Raw genomic sequence first — 16,292 nt, 5'->3', positions numbered from 1 at the left:
CATTATGGTCAGGCTGGTCTTGAACTCACAGCCTCATGTGATCCACCCACTTCGGCCTCCCAAAGTGCTGGAATTACAGGCGTGAGCCACTATGCCCGGCCCCAAAAAATAATTTGTAAAAAGCCTATTCTAGGCAGGGCATGGTGGCTCATACCTGTAATCCCAGCACTTTGGGAGGCCGAGGTGGGTGGATCACGAGGTCAGGAGTTCGAGACCAGCCTCGCCAACATGGTGACAACCTGTCTCTACTAAAAATACAAAAACTTAGCCAGCCATGGTAGCATGTGCCTGTAGGCCCAGCTACTCGGGAGGCTGAGGCAGCAGAGTAGCTTGAACCCGGGAGGCGGAGATTGCAGTGAGCGGAGATCACACCATTGCACTCCAGCCTGGGTGAAAGAGCAAGACTCCGTCTCAAAAATAAATAAATAAATAAATAAAAATAAAAAACTTTTCTAAAGTAGCTCAGGTTATTATAGCCTGCGTTTATATGTAAGGGAAAGAGAACCAAATGGGAAACTGAGGACTAAACTTTGATTTTTTAATCTTGCCCCAATTCCTATCTAAGGAGTCTGGGGAGTCATGCCCTAGAAATCATAAATTCTCATCAGATGGGTTTTATTTAACCCTATATAGCATGACTTGCTTTCCAACCTGAATCTGGCATAACATTACGAGACAAGGAAGAAAATAAATATATTTTACCCCAAAACATGTTTCTTTGCCATATCTTGAATTGTTCCTGCAAAGCTGTCCTCTGTGGGGAAAATTTGCATCTGTAGAGAATCTCTATTAACAGAGCTATATCATTTTCTTCCAGGTTCTCCTAATCCTAGAGATTAACTAAAAGTCCAGCACCTTTTAAAGATCTGAATAGGAAACATTTGTCTATTTTCTCTAAGGGCAGCCACTATAAGACTTCAAAAGAACCTTGGTCTCCACAGTCTTTTATTTTTAACCTGAACATTTTCTTTCTATGATCCCAGGTCTTTAGGTAAACTCAACCAATTGTCAACCAGAAATGTTTAAATTTACCTATAGCCTGGAAGCCCCCCCACCTCCATTCCCACCCCCCACCTCCACCCCCGCCCCCCACCAACGTGCTTTGAGTTGTCTCGCCTTTCTGAACCAAATCAATGTATTTCTTAAATGTATTTGATTGATGTCTCATGCCTCCCTAAAATGTGTAAAACCAAGCTGCTCCCCCCAACAACCTTGGGCACATGTTTTCAGGACCTCCTGAGGCCTGTGTCATGGGCCATCGTCACTCATATTTGGCTCAAAATAAATCTCTTCAAATATTTTACAGAGTTTGACTCCACAAAGCGAACACTGAAATGCAGTTTAAAAATAAATAATTGTATTGTGAACCTATTTAGATAGATTCATTAGCTTTCTGTCCTTTTGTACAACTCATTTAAGGGCTGCATTGAATAAAAGGTGGCTGTCTTACGGCTCCTTCACAGATGAGAAAGCTCACAAAACTATGATATGGTTAAAAGGACATGAAGTCAGCTTTGAATCAAAACTTGAAATTAGGACTGCCCTCATTCAACTTGTGTCCTTGGGCAAGTTACTTAACTTTTCTGATCCTCCTCATCTGAAACAGGTAACAACAGCTATATGTGGCAGATAATGTCAGTGACCTACTCAGTGACAATGTCCCCTTCTCATCAGAAGCTCTCCCAGTTTTGTTTGGGGGAGGGAAGTGCCTAGCCTAGATGATGGCTCACAAGTGGTTTAAGGCAGGGGTCAGCAAATTTTCCTGAAAAGGGCCAAATAGTAACTATTTTAAACTTCGCAGGCCATTCAGTTTCTGTCACAACTCTGCCATTTTAGTGTGAATACAACCATAGACAATATGTAAATGCATGGGTATAGATATGGTGCAAGAAAACTTTATTTACAAAAACAGGCAGTGGTCCAGACTTGGTTATTGTTTGCCCACCCCTAATCTAACACAACCCTGACAATCCTATCCCTTACTTTCTCTGACTCCTTTGTAACTAAGGGTATCTATGTGAAACATTTGTTGTCAATAATACCTAAGTAGAAGTCTGATGATGGGGTTTCTGGGAAAATTTTTCTTTGCTAACCAAAGGAAGGCTATGTGTGGCCTTATCCTTTTCCCTCAATTCTACCCTTTTTTTTTTTTTTTTAGACAGTCTTACTGTGTCGCCTAGGCTGGAGTGCAGTGGTGGGATCTCAGCTCACTGCAACCTCCGCCTCCTGGGTACAAGCAATTCTTGTGCCTCAGGCAATTCTCATGCCTCAGGCAATTCTCGTGCCTCAGCCTCCCAAGTAGCTGGGATTACAAATGTACACCATCACCCCTAGCTATTTTTTTTTTTTTTTCGAGACGCAGTCTCGCTCTGTTGGCCAGGCGGGAATGCAGTGGCATGGTCTCCGCTCACTTCAACTTTTGCCTCGCAGGTTCAAGGGATTCTCCTGCCTCAGCCTCCTGAGTAGCTGGGACTACAGGCGCCCGCCACCACGCCCAGCTAATTTTTGTATTTATAGTAGAGACAGGATTTCACTATGTTGGCCAGGCTGGTCTCGAACTCCTGACCTCGTGATCCACCCATCTCGGCCTCCCAAAGTGCTGGGATTACAGGCATGAGCCACTGAACCCAGCCACACCTCTCTAATTTTTTTTTTTTTTTTTTTTTTGAGACGGAGTCTCGCTCTGTCGACCAAGCTGGAGTGCAGTGGCGTAATCTCGGCTCACTGCAAGCTCCGCCTCCCGGGTTCATGCCATTCTCCTGCCTCAGCCTCCGGAGTAGCTGGGACTACAGGCGCCCACTACCTCGCCTGGCTAATTTTTTTGTATTTTTAGTAGAGACGGGGTTTCACCATGTGAGCCAGTATGGTCTTTGGGAGGTGGGCCTCCCAAAGTTATGGGATTACAGGCGTGAACCACTGCGCCTGGCACACCTGACTAATTTTTTTTTTTTTTTTTTCCTGAGACAGGGCCTTGCTCTGTCACCAGGCTGGAGTGCACTGGCGCGATCTTGGCTCACTGCAACCTCCGCCTCCTGGGTTCAAGTCATTCTCTTGCCTCAGCCTCCCGAGTAGCTGGGATTACAGGCGCCCACCACCACGCCTAGCTAATTTTTGTATTTTTAGTGGAGACGAGGTTTCACCATGTTGGCCAGGATGGTCTTGATCACCTAACCTCATGATCCGCCCACCTCGGCCTCCCAAAATGCTGGGATTACAGGCGTGAGCCACCGCACCCAGCCACACCTGGCTAATTTTTGTATTTTTAGTAGAGACAGAGTTTTGCCATGTTGGCCAGGCTGGTCTCAAACTCCTGGCCTCATGTGATCCACCCACCTAAGCCTCCCAAAGTGCTGGTATTACAAGCGTGGGCCACCGTGCCTGGCCTCTCTCAATTCTGCCTCTAATGTGGATGTGATATCTGGAGCTACTGTAGCCATCTTGCAATTATGAGACATGAACAAAGCTAAATGTTAACTTGCTAAGGATAGTAATGCAGACAGAGATTAGTTTTTCAATGTCGTCACTGAGAAGCTGCATCAGTATCAGCACCACCTAGTGGACTAATCCCATAAATTTTAATCCACTGTAGTCAGATTTTCTGCATTTTCCAGCCAGATCTATCACCAAATAATTTTAATATATCACAGGCTTATTGTGAATATTCACTGAAGTTAATATACAAATCATGTGGCATATAGCAGATCCTCAATAAATGATGGTTCTCTTCACATCTCATTTCACAGAAAATTGCTATCATTCCCGTTATGGTAAGTATTAATATTTTGCACAAGCTCCTTTTAAGAATAAGTCCCCCAGCTGGGCCGGGCGCAGTGGCTGATACCTGCAATCCCAGCACTTTGGGAGGCTCATGGATCACGAGGTCAAGAGATTGAGACCATCCTGGACAACGTGGTGAAACCCCGTCTCTGCTAAAACTACAAAAATTAGCTGGGCATGGTGGTGCCTGTAGTCCCAGCTACTTGGGACACTGAGGCAGGAGAATTGCTTGAACCCGGGAGGTGGAGGATGCAGTGAGGCGAGATTGCACCACTGCACTCCAGCCTGGCAACAGAGCGAGACTCCATCTAAATAGAAAAAAACAAAGAGTAAGTCCCTCAGCTGGAATATTTTTTAAGGGTTATCTCTAGTTTCACTCTAATTTTAAGTTTATTTATTTATTTATTTATTTTATTATTATTATTATTTTTTGAGTCAGAGTGTCACACTGTGGCCCACCTAGAGTGCAGTGGCATGATCTTGGCTTACTGTAACCTCTGCCTCACAGGTTCAAGGGGTTCTCCTGCCTCAGCCTCCCAAGTAGCTGGGATTACAGGCGCATGGCACCCCACCTGGCTATTTTTTTTTTTTTTTCCCGAGACAGAGTCTTGCTCTGTTGCCCAGGCTGGAATGCAGTGGCCTGATCTCGGCTCACTGCAAACTTCGCCTCCTGCGTTCAAGCGATTCTCCTGCCTCAGCCTCCCAAGTAGCTGGGATTACAGGCCTGCGCCACCATGCCCAGCTAATTTTTGTATTTTTAGTAGAGACGGGGTTTCACCATGTTGGCCAGGCTGGTCTCGAACTCCTGACCTTGTAATCCGCCTGCCTTGGCTTCCCAAAGTGTTGGGATTACAGGTGTGAGCCACCACACCTGGCCTAATTTTAAGTTTCTAAGACCTCAGAAAGACCAGGAAAGGGAAGGACTAGAAATAATTCTAGTTTAGCAGGAGCCTGAGTATGAAAAGATCAGAGGTGATCGTCAAGCAAATTGGAGATAACACACTCTCTCTAGTAACTACTAATGAAAGTCTCCTTCTGCATTCCCTTTCTGGGTTGCTTGCCATGGTTTCTCATGCCTGCCTAAGACTGACTTCAGGCGTGAAGATAAATGTATGTATGTATATGTACTTACTAATGCAAAAAAGGATTATACCATTAAATCAACTACTGTCAAATTACCACATTTCATCATATATAGGCTATAATTATGGCAAGTCTAAGGTAATCTTTTTTTCCTGCTTCCCACAATAATCTAGCTTCGTCTACTTCCCTACTACTTATATACTAATATATACTTATATACTAATGTATATGCCAACATATACATTATAAACTGAATTTTTGAAGGGATATTTTCATGAACATATTATAGAAATAACCATTTGGGGGCCACTTTAATTAGCCTCAGTAAGATTTAAGCTACCTATTGCAAAAAAAAAAATTATATTGTGTGTCTGGAAAATGTTTTTAAAATTCACCTAATGTTTGAACTATTGATTCATTAGTTCTCTAAGGAGAATATTTTCTCTTCATGTAAATTGGTGGACGGACAGATAGACAGGCCATTAGAAATAGGAAAGGATAATGTGAACAATGAGCAGCAGTGATTGGCTGTCTCTTTGTCTTGGCCTGGCTTTGTGAGAATTATTCAAATTCTCTGTTGCAGCTATTCAGATCTGCTGCTGTAATGTGAAAGCAGCCACAAACGACATGAAAAGAAATGCACATGGATGTGTTTCAGTAAAATCTACTTTAAAAAATCAGGTGGTGCTCCAGATTTGCTTCATGGTCATAGTTTTCCCGTCGTTTCACTGGACTATACCCACTGGGATATAGTCTGGGAGGGCCTCTTGGAATGACAACAGCCATTCTGCTACCAGCCTGAGGATGGAGAAAGATAGGTACAGATAAAGAAAAGAGCTGGTTCCTTCACAGAAGCTTCTAATCCTGATGCATCTAGAACTCACCCTCACTTTGTGCTTCTTATCTTGGGAGATATGAGATTTCCTCTTCATTTACATCTGATGGGCTTTTCTTTTACTTGTAGCCAAGGGCACCCTTGCTGCCATTATGTCCCTAAGACGAAATACTCTCGCTTGTCTATTTCCTCACTTGCTTGCAGTGGAATGGTAAATGTACTTAAAGGCTGGTAGCAGTAGGATAAAAAAGGAAGAAAATAAATGCCTCCTTACTGCAGACTTCCTGGAGCAAGGATTCATTTGAATTTAGTAAACTTTAAAATCCTTCTAGAATTGCGACACTGTGGAACACTCTGAACTATCACTGATCAGCTACAGTAGTGTTTAAAGAGGTTTGAAGATGATTTGGAAAGATGCGGATATTTTATTGCACCTTGCCATGATTATTTATTAAAAAAAAACAAGAGAGAAACTGTCCTCAGCCATGTTTAGTTTCTATTATATTTCTTTGGCAGTCCTAGGCTATGATTGTTCCTATTTTTGTTTTATGAATGTGATAACCTCTAAAATGCCTCCTAGTATGCCTATTAGATCTTGTTCCCTTGTTTAGTGGACTAACTTCCCTGAGCCATTCATCTGTACTTTCATTTGTCTCTTATCGCTTCATGTGTAAAAATTTTCTCTCTACCAATTTAGACAGAAACTCTTTTATAGCAGGAAACATTTCATAGATCTCACAGAATTGGGCACTTAACAGATATCCAACATACACATTATTAACTGAATTTTTTTTTTTTTCGAGATGGAGTCTTGCTGTGTTGCCCAGGCTGGAGTACAGTGGCGTGATCTCGGCTCACTGCAACCTCTACCTCCCAGGCTCAAGCAATTCTCCTGCCTCAGCCTCCCAAGGAACTGGGATTACAGGCACATGCCACCACGCCTGGCTAATTTTTGTATCTGTAGTAGAGATAGGGTTTCACCATGTTAGCCAGGCTGGTCTCAAACTCTTGACCTCAAGTGATCCGCCCACCTTGGCCTCCCAAAGTGTTGGGATTACAGGCGTGAGCCACCATGCCTGGCCTTAACTGAATTTTTGAAGGGGTATTTTCATGAACATATTATAGAAATAACAATTTGGGGCCATTTTAATCAGCCTCAGCCTGATTTAAGCTACCTATTGCAAAAAAATTATATTGCGTGTCTGGAAAATGTTTTAAAAATTAACCTAATGTTTGAATTATTGATTCATTAGTTCTCTAAGGAGAATATTTTCTCTACATTGAAACTTGTACAGTATGAACCTGTGCCATGGAAACCCATTCTAGCATGCAGTTGTTACAATCAACAAACCACAACATATACAGATTTACTTACTTTCTTTTTTTGAAATACACAAAACATTCATTGTTATGTATAAATATCAGAGATTGGCCTGTAACTTTCAGGCAGTTTTCAAACACAGTTGGGCAAAATCATAAAAGTAGTAGGGAAGGCTGGGTGCGATGACTTACACCTGTAATCCCTGAACCTTGGGAGGCCCAAGCGGGTCAATCACTTGAGGTCAGGAGTTTGAGACCAGCCTGGCCAACGTGGTGAAACCCTGTCTCTACTAAAAATACAAAAATTAGCTGGGTATGATGGCGCACACCTGTAATCCCAGCTATTTGGGAGGCTGAGGCAGGAGAATCACTTGAATCTGGGAGGTGGAGGTTGCAGTGAGCCAAGATCGTGCACTCCGCCTGGACAACAAGCTGTGACTCAGTATCAAAAAAAAAAAAAAAAAAAAGTAGTAGAGAAGTAGACAAAACTAGATTATTGTGGGAAGCAGGAAAAAAAAGATTAGTCTAGTTTAGACTTGCCTTAATTATAGTCTATATGTGATGAAATGTGGTAATTTGACACTAGTTGATTTAATGGTATAATCCTTTTTTGCACTAGTAAATCACCACAAATTGCCTTTTATACAAATTATGTTACAAGAAGTATAATTCTATTTGAGAGTTGCTTAAACAAAGGGGGTAGAATTTTAAAGGTGGGTTTTGAAAAGCAGAAACTTTCTTTTCCTCTTAAAAACTGGAATTCCTACAGACTCTAAGCATCTTTTTAGAAAAAAATACAGGTATATTTTCCTAGAAACTAAAAACTATGCATAACCCCAAAAGTCCAAAAGAGCTAATGCTATTACACGACAAATATGCCTCAATTTAACCACGGAACCCTTTTTTCAGAGAGCATCTTATGATGGTGGTTCATGAAATGTTGATCCTAGATCAGCAGGAGCAGCAGCAGCATCACTTAGGAATTTGTTAAAATGCAAATTCTCAGGCTCCTACTGAATCCAGAAACCGGGGAGGGAGGAGAGACAGAAATGTGTGTGTGTGTGTGTGTGTGTGTGTGTGTGTGTGTGTGTACAAGCTATGAAGCAATTCTGACACACATTGAAGTTTGAGAATTATTGTCTTATGGAATCAACAATTTGCAGATCATTCTTTGGGAAGCAGTTTGCAAAAGTGCCTTTCTGACCAGTCTCTATATTTCCTGGAAGGTTTTAGATAAAAACCGCTGGCTGCCTCTATTCCCTCAAGGGTAGAATAAGGATATATTAGCTACCTTCCAAGATAAGGATTAAATACAATAATTAGTAAAAGTGTTCTGTAAACTATAAGTAGTGAAATGGTATATAGATAGAGTTATTGTAATGGTGACCCTGAGTCTAAGCTGACAGACTTATATTACTAAGCTCTGGGGAAAGCCAAGTGGAATGTGGACACAGATGGTTCTTAACTTTCACACAGTCAACTTTTATACAGCCCGATTTTCACACATTACACATGCCACCCCTAAAATGCCTTTCCCGCACCAAATCTGGAATTTCATACACTTGCAGTTTAATGAGCAATTTGAGGTATCCCATGGCTGCACCACCTGCCAGCCCACAGCCCTACTTTGGCAGGGCCACATCTTTTTCTGTTCAGCAGTTTTTGTGCATATTTTATTGCATCTTGCCATGATTATTTATAAAGAAAACAGGAGAGAAACTGTCCTCAGTCATGTTTAGTTTCTATTACATTTCTTTGGCAGTCTTAGGCTATGATTGTTCCTATTTTTATGAGCATGATAGCCTCTCAAATATCTCCTAGTACACAAATTAGTATTTCTTGCAAGTTCACTGCTCTCTGAGACATCTCTGCTTCCTCTGGTCAGTTTGTTCTTTCTCCTTCTTAATATTGATGTCTGTCTGGTGATCGCTAGTTGTCTGTTTGGATTTTAGGTATCTGGCATGGGCTTCCTCTGCAGCTACCCAGACTTGTTTTTCCCAACAGGTCTCTCCCCTAAAAGAAAGTGTGGCTGTGGCTGTGTGTAAGTGGATGGGGCTTGATCAAAAGATGTCACTTTAGGGAGCATGGGCATGGGGCAGACAAGCAGGCTGAAGACCCTTTGCCTTCCCTACCTCATTACTAGAATAAATAGGGTTTTACTTTGGCATGGGAAGACTTCAATACATTTTTTTCCTAAGCAAAGATAACATAGTTTTTATTTCTCCTGGGTCTATTTTGGAAGTGTCTATTTGTCTTTCTCAGCTCTCTATCCCCATACAACATTATCCCTCCAAATAGGAAGTTTACATTATTTGGAGGGGTAGTCTCTTGGGGTTTTAACCCAGGGTCCAGGGCTGCTGCAGCTGCTGGCTACTCAGTGGTGGTGGTAATGGGGGATCCAGGACATGACTGGCTTTGCTGCTCCCGGATGCAGGTCTGTAATTAATTATCCTGACACTTGTCTCAGGACCCCCTTCTGCTTTTGACTTGTAGTCACCCTGACTCTGAGCTATCGATCTCTCTAGAATAGTAGCTCTCTAAGTATAGTGCCTGAACTAGCAGCATCAGCAGCACCTCGGAACTTGTTAAAAAGGCAAATTGTTTATCCAGAAGAATGCTGATAAACATTTGGTTGTTTCTAGATTTTTGACTATTATAAGTAACGCTTCTGTGAACATTCTTACACAGATGTTTTTATGAATATTATCTTTTCATTTCGTAAATTCCTAAAAGTAGAATTGCAGGACAAACTCAATCTAATCCAATCCCAAAATTCTACATAATTATGATCCACTGATGGTACAGTGTTATGAACTTATTGTTTTTATGGTTGCCAGATAAAATACAGCATGTCCAAAATAGTGCATTTTGGACATACTTATACTAAACAATTGTCTGTTGTCTATCTGAATTCGAATTTAACTGAGCGTGTCCAGTATTGTTTTAATTTTTGCTAAGTCTGTCAACCCTAAATCTTTTTAAAATTTTCATTTATGTTAATTTAAGGGCTTTGGAGGGTGGGAAAAGCAAGATTGACTTGCATAATCATTTCATCACCTTGATCCAAGAAAGAAATTTGGTAAAGGCTGATAAGCCATTTCAGTTAGCATCATAATTTATTGATCAGTCCGCTCATTCCCCTGCAAAATACCTTGCCTAAGCCAGTGAAAAATCACCATCAGAAAGTCCTCCTTCCTAACATTAAATCAATGTCTTATGTCAACAAAATGTCACATAAGTTGGCTAACAGCCAGAATTTGAGGTAAGAAATTACTTTAGGTCAGTAATTTTATTGTCTGTATTCAATGTTTGTCTTTTGAACATTTTTAATAATCACATATATATTGTATAAGACTTGGGTTTCTATTTTTAATTCAAGATTAAAATATTTATAATATATAATAGGGAATTTATATTATTTTTAGCTCTTGGGGATAAAATTCCTCACATAGCATGTGAAGTTATTGCTTGATTTTTATGTATTATACTTTTCATTTATATTTTCAGGGCCTCATTAAACAGAAAAATAGAACTGCCTCCAAAAAGATGTAATGGGAAGAAAAAAATTTAGGTGTAACTATTATACCCTTGAGTTAGAAAAATAAATATCTAGGTATTTTATTAGCTTTCTAGCAAGTTTATATCAATCTTGTTACCCTATCGTAAGTTTTTACTGGATGAACTATCCCAGTAAAGTTAGTTCTCTTTTAGCAGTTATGGACGTTATGATGAGATTATTATACATTCTGTCTTATGAGTATTTTGGACTTCCGCTTCTTCATCCTGTAATTTTTAAAATGTGGGCTCCTTGTACTCCACTGCTTTGGTACAATCTCTTGTGGTGAGTTGGTGGAAGGACACCACCCTGGCCCTGAGGTTCCTGGCAGAACATTATTCTGGTGGGGCTGTGGTTGCTATTGAGTTATTGCTGAGGAATCATGTCCAAAGCTTATCCTCAGTTTGGGTTTTGCCTATGCATTAAATATTAGTGGTTTTATTCCCTTCACAGTTCCCATTTGAATAATAATAATAATAAAAAACTGTTGTGAAACAGGATTTCCAGAGGTGGTAGAAAAAGCTCCAGGTCCAATGAAGCTCAGATTGCTTTGCATACAGTGGATTCACTCCTGTTTTATTCAATCATTTTTGAGAGGTGAGAGGAATTTTGCCTCTAGATGGTTTTTCATATCTGGTAGAAACATTAATGATGATAATAATTAGCACTTACCACGCACAAACTTAAGTATTACTTCAAGCACTTAATATGTATTTCTTGCTTATAAGAGTCATTATTGGCTGGGCGCGGTGGCTCACGCCTGTAACCCCAGCACTTTGGGAGGCTGAGGTGGACGGATCACTTGAGTTCAGGAGTTCGAGACCAGCCTGGCCAACATGGTGAAACCCCATCTCTACTAAAAATACAAAAATTAGCCGGATGTGGTGGCACATGTCTGTAATCCCAGTTACTTGGGAGGCGGAGGCAGGAGAATCGCTTGAACCTGCAGAGGAGGCAGTTGCAGTGAGCCGAGATGCTGCCACCGCACTCCAGCCTGGGCGACAGAGTGAGACCGTCTCAAAATAAACAAATAAATAAAAATTATACAGGTAGTAAATCACAGAATGGGTATTTAAACCCAGATTCCCAAACCCTTTTCATGTAACACGGTTGACTCAGTTTGCATACTTAAAAAACACTTGGCCACTTATCCTTTTTTTTTTTTTGAGATGGAGTTTTGCTCTTGTTGCCCAGGTTGGAGTACAATGGCGTGATCTCGGCTCTCCACAACCTCCGCCTCCTGGGTTCAAGCGATTCTCCTGCCTCACCCTCCCTAGTAGCTGGGATTACAGGCATGTGCCACCACACCCGGCTAATTTAGTATTTCTAGTAGAGACGGGGTTTCTCCATATTGGTCAGGCTGGTCTCGAACTCCCGACCTCAGGTGATCCGCCCGCCTTGGCCTCCCAAAGTGCTGGGATTACAGGCATGAGCCACTGCGCCTGGCCGGCCACTTATCATTTTATTTTACTTTGACAAGATACTATTAACTCCGTTTAAAAGGTAAGGAAAATTAGACACAAAGAGGTTAAATGGCTTGCCCAGTCTCACACATTAAAGGAGAATTTTCCTGAAACCCCTACTTTCTGGCCATTGGTGTAATACCTTTTCAGCTATTTATGCATCCTATGACTGGATGAAGTCACATTAAGAGGACATAGTGTTGTAGAAAAACACCAGGTTCTTGTCACACGACCAGGAAAATTTAGGCACGCAGACACAATTGTAGTGTGAGTAGGGCAGGGTTTATTGGCTGAAAAGGAAAAAACGAAAAAGGAACTCTGAGCAAAGTGAGATAGAGTCCTACTAACAGATCTCCCACCTCATAGACTGATTCCCAGGTCACCACACAGGAACTGAAAAGGCCAGGCTCCTTCCCCTGCAAATGGCAGGAACTTTCCCTGGCTCCACCCGCTTCCCCCAGTGCACAGGTGGGCATTATTCAGAGAGAATCAGTCGGGAAACGGTACGCTTCATCCGGGACCATCAGTCTGGTTTTTCAGCCTTCAGACTTTTAGACTTGGAGGTGGGGTTTCATTGGGGACGCTTGGCTGCCTCCTGTCTCTATCTATAGTTTTAAATCCTTGAACTCAAAGCAAACCTTAAGAAGGCCATCATCCTTGAATTCTTAGTTCCCACATTATTCATTGTTTATACCCAGTTGTGGTGAGGAAAGAGGCAGTTGTTAGATTTCCAAGAATCCAGAAATCCTCAATGAGTGCCAGCAAACACTGATCTTCAAAGATAGATGGTCTTCAACAGTTTTACCTTTCAAACCACACTTCCCAATAAAAAGTATCCTCCACAGAAAGTCCAAAGTAAGCTCCAGGCCTGGATCCCAGTCCCCAGGTTCTAGGAGAGGGTGTCACCCCACAACACATGGGAAATGTGGCCAGTCATTTAGGTTCTCTATCTCCATCAAGTTGCCTTTGATGGCAAAGTCAGATGGGCTTCTCTGGGTACCACTTGACTTCCTGCTCACCTTATGGGGCCCTCCTCTTCTTTTAACCTTCCTCTTTCATTAGTTCCCTGCACAAATGCTTCTCCTTGCCAAGAAGACACATTGACGCAAATGATCAGATAAATATGCTAACAATTTTTCTTGGCAAATCAACTCCATGTCACCTCAGGACTCTACACACTTTCTTCCAACTACTTGACAGCCCTATCCACTTACAATCACAGAGTTCTTAAAACCCAGGTGCAGGTTGAGCCCAGATTCTAATTTCAAATCTCTGTTGGCTCACACTTGGGATATGTTCTGTCTTCCGTCTCCAGCTGGCCCGCTGTTGTGCCCTTTCCTCTGGAACGAAGACTTCTCCACATTCATCTCCACATTCCTCACACTTGGACTAGTGGAATTTATAGCTTGCTAACTCAGCCTTGCCCCAGAGAGCAAGCAAAAGGGAATTGAGTTCAGGGCCTGCCTGCTGGCCAGGGAATAGAATAGGCAAAGCTCCAACTTTTGACCTTTGTGCCCAATTTTTCCTTCCTTGCCTTGCCCTCCATCCCCATTTTAAAGGTCTCTGCTTAACTTTCTCAGCACCCAGCGCTTATTACTGCCTGGTTAAGGCCCAGCAAGAAAACCCTAAAGTTTGTGAAATCAGAATTTTTTCCCTGCCTCAAGAAGAAAGTCCAGTAGAGACAATTTTTTGAAACATGCACTACCTGTATTAGACCCCTATGATGGCATTAGGTAAAGCAATCCTATAAAATTTACCGTGAAATTGGGTGAACTTTTACTCCATTGTACTAAAAGGTAAGGTAGATGCCCATGAGAGTTCATATGACTTCTAAGAGTTCCAGGAAGCAACTTAAAGAGAGGACATCATCAAATCAGTGCCCCTTCAGTCTTTTCCTGTTTTACTGAAAGCAAGAGACACCTGGACTCATTTACTCATTCATTCTACAAACATCAATGAGCTCCTGCTCTGGGCCAAGTATGAGTTATGTGCTGATGTATACCATGTAAATACAAAATAACACAATTCCCTGCCTTCAAAAAGTTTGAAGAGGGATTCAAGATTCATGTTCCATTTCCAGTGGCTTGACCTGTCCTGTCCAACTACTGAAGGCTGGAAAAATATTGCCCCTCTCCTCCTGCTTCATCTCCCATCTCACATGGTAGTGGGTGGAAATAGAGACAGACCAGGTGCAAATTCCCCTTCCCTCCTAGTGTTCATCATTTTGTAACCTCTCATCTTGGTCTCTTTGTCTATAAAATAGTAGGTAATATTTAATATGTACTTTGCAAGGTTTCTGATAATTAGAAATAATTAGGCTGGTGCAGTGGCTCATGCCTATAATCCCAGCACTTTGGAAGGCCGAGGCAGGCAGATCACTTGAGGTCAGGAGTTCGAGACCAGCCTGGACAATATGGTGAAACCCTGTGTCTACTAAATATACAAAAATTATCTGGGTGTGGTGGCAGGTGCCTGTAATCCCAGCTACTTAGGAGGCTGAGGCAGGAGAATTGCTTGAGCTGGGAGGCGGAGGTTGCAGTGAGCTGAGATTGCATCACTGCACTCCAGCCTGGGCAATAGAGTGAGACTGTTTCAAAAAAAAAATATATATATATATATATACACACAAATATATATATATAATATAATAATTATTATTATTTAGGTAAAGTATCTGGCACACAATAATTGATAATAAGAGCTATTATAATAAATGGAATGAGATACAGGAGTTGTCCAATAAGTAACAGCTATTAATATGGTAGTTCTTTGTCTTCAATCCACAACTCAAAGGGCTGATGTGTCAAGGTGAGGGTTAATGGATGTGGAGGATTATTTTCCCTGGCCGCTTTCTCATCCTCTATTGTGCAATCCCTGTTTGTGCAAGCCTTTCTGTTCTATCCTAAGGAGGTCAGGGTGTGTCTGCTCCTGAGGCTGGCCAAGTTCTACCTGCTGAAGTTTCCTGTGCAGCTAGGGGTCAAGCAGTTGGCAAAGTCAAGCCAGCCAGCTGCTGTGATGTGATACTTCTGAAGGAAATCCTGGATGGGTCCTGCAAGGGAGTTGCAAGCTGCAGCCTGGATTAACCCAGGCTGTTCGTCAGTGTGCCTCAGCTGCTCGTCTACTCTCTGCTGGGCAGCTGGGCAAGAACTCCAGGACCGCCACTCCCCACTGCCCAGAAGAGGGAACAGTGGGGATTTCTGATCAGTACATGTCCTCTTTCCCAGAAAAGGGATTAAGTGTGCCCTGACAGTATACTCTGCCATCCTTCTTTCTTAGGGAGTGAGGTGAGTGAGAAAATGGCCCTGAACAGTCCACTTGCCCTAATCCCTTTAGCTGCTTCATTCTGCCATCAAATACTGTACCTCAGCAAGCAATCTACTGGCATCAAATGTGTCTGTGTTCTTGGTAAAGTGAGGATAATAATGCCAACCTCAGAGTGTTGTTATAAGAAGTCAATGAGAGCTCACATGTGAAAGCACTTACCAAATTGCCTGGCACATGGTAACTACACAATACAGGCTAGTGTTCCCTTTTTAAAAATAATTATGTACGGTGGTATTATGTCGTGTAAGGAAAACAAGCCCTTAAGTATCTATCAGAACTCCACTGTAGGTGACCAAAACCTGACTACAACCTACATTAGAAAAAACAAAAAACGAATTATTGGCTCATGGAACTAATAGGCATGGCTAGATCTTGACACTCAGATAAAGTTTTCAGGGCTTGCTGTCTCTGTCTTTATTTCTTAGCTGGCTCTGCTTGGGCTCCGATTCTTTTTGCTGTTGGCTTCATTCCTCCTGCCATACACAGGATCTCTCCCTGTGGAAAGGAAGATGGCCATGGAAATCTTGATCCAAAAGGAAGCAGCACATACTCTCTCCCAGTGTCCATGTATTAAATCCTGTGGCAGGACTTTGGCCCTTTGTGGGTCACATGCCCATGCCCACACCAGGAATCAACAAACTATGACCCACCGGCCAAATCCAGCCTGACTCTTGTTTTGGGGCAGCATATGAACTAAAAATGGGTTTGTCATTTTTAAATGATTGGGGAAAAAATAAAAGAAGAGTAATATTTTATAACACCTGAAAATTATATGAAATTCAAATGTCAAGGTCCATAAATTTCAGTTTTATTGGAACACAATCACACCCATTTGTTTCTGTATTGTCTATAGTTGGTTTTCCACTGTCATAGCAAGTTGAGTAGTGGTAACAGAGGCCACATGGCCCACAAAGCCTAAAATATTTGCTATCTG

At 42.0% G+C, this 16,292-nt stretch overlaps 1 long non-coding RNA gene across 2 annotated transcripts in view; it reads right to left on the bottom strand.

Moving 5' to 3' along the window:
* Positions 1–16,292, bottom strand: part of LOC106635299 (uncharacterized) — a 56,881-nt gene that overhangs the window by 14,200 nt on the left and 26,389 nt on the right. The gene's annotated exons all lie outside the window — the stretch shown is intronic.

This window comes from Pan paniscus, chromosome 9, assembly GCF_029289425.2.
Source record: "Pan paniscus chromosome 9, NHGRI_mPanPan1-v2.0_pri, whole genome shotgun sequence".
Lineage (NCBI taxonomy): Eukaryota > Metazoa > Chordata > Mammalia > Primates > Hominidae > Pan > Pan paniscus.
This window is presented reverse-complemented; position numbering and strand designations above follow the sequence as displayed.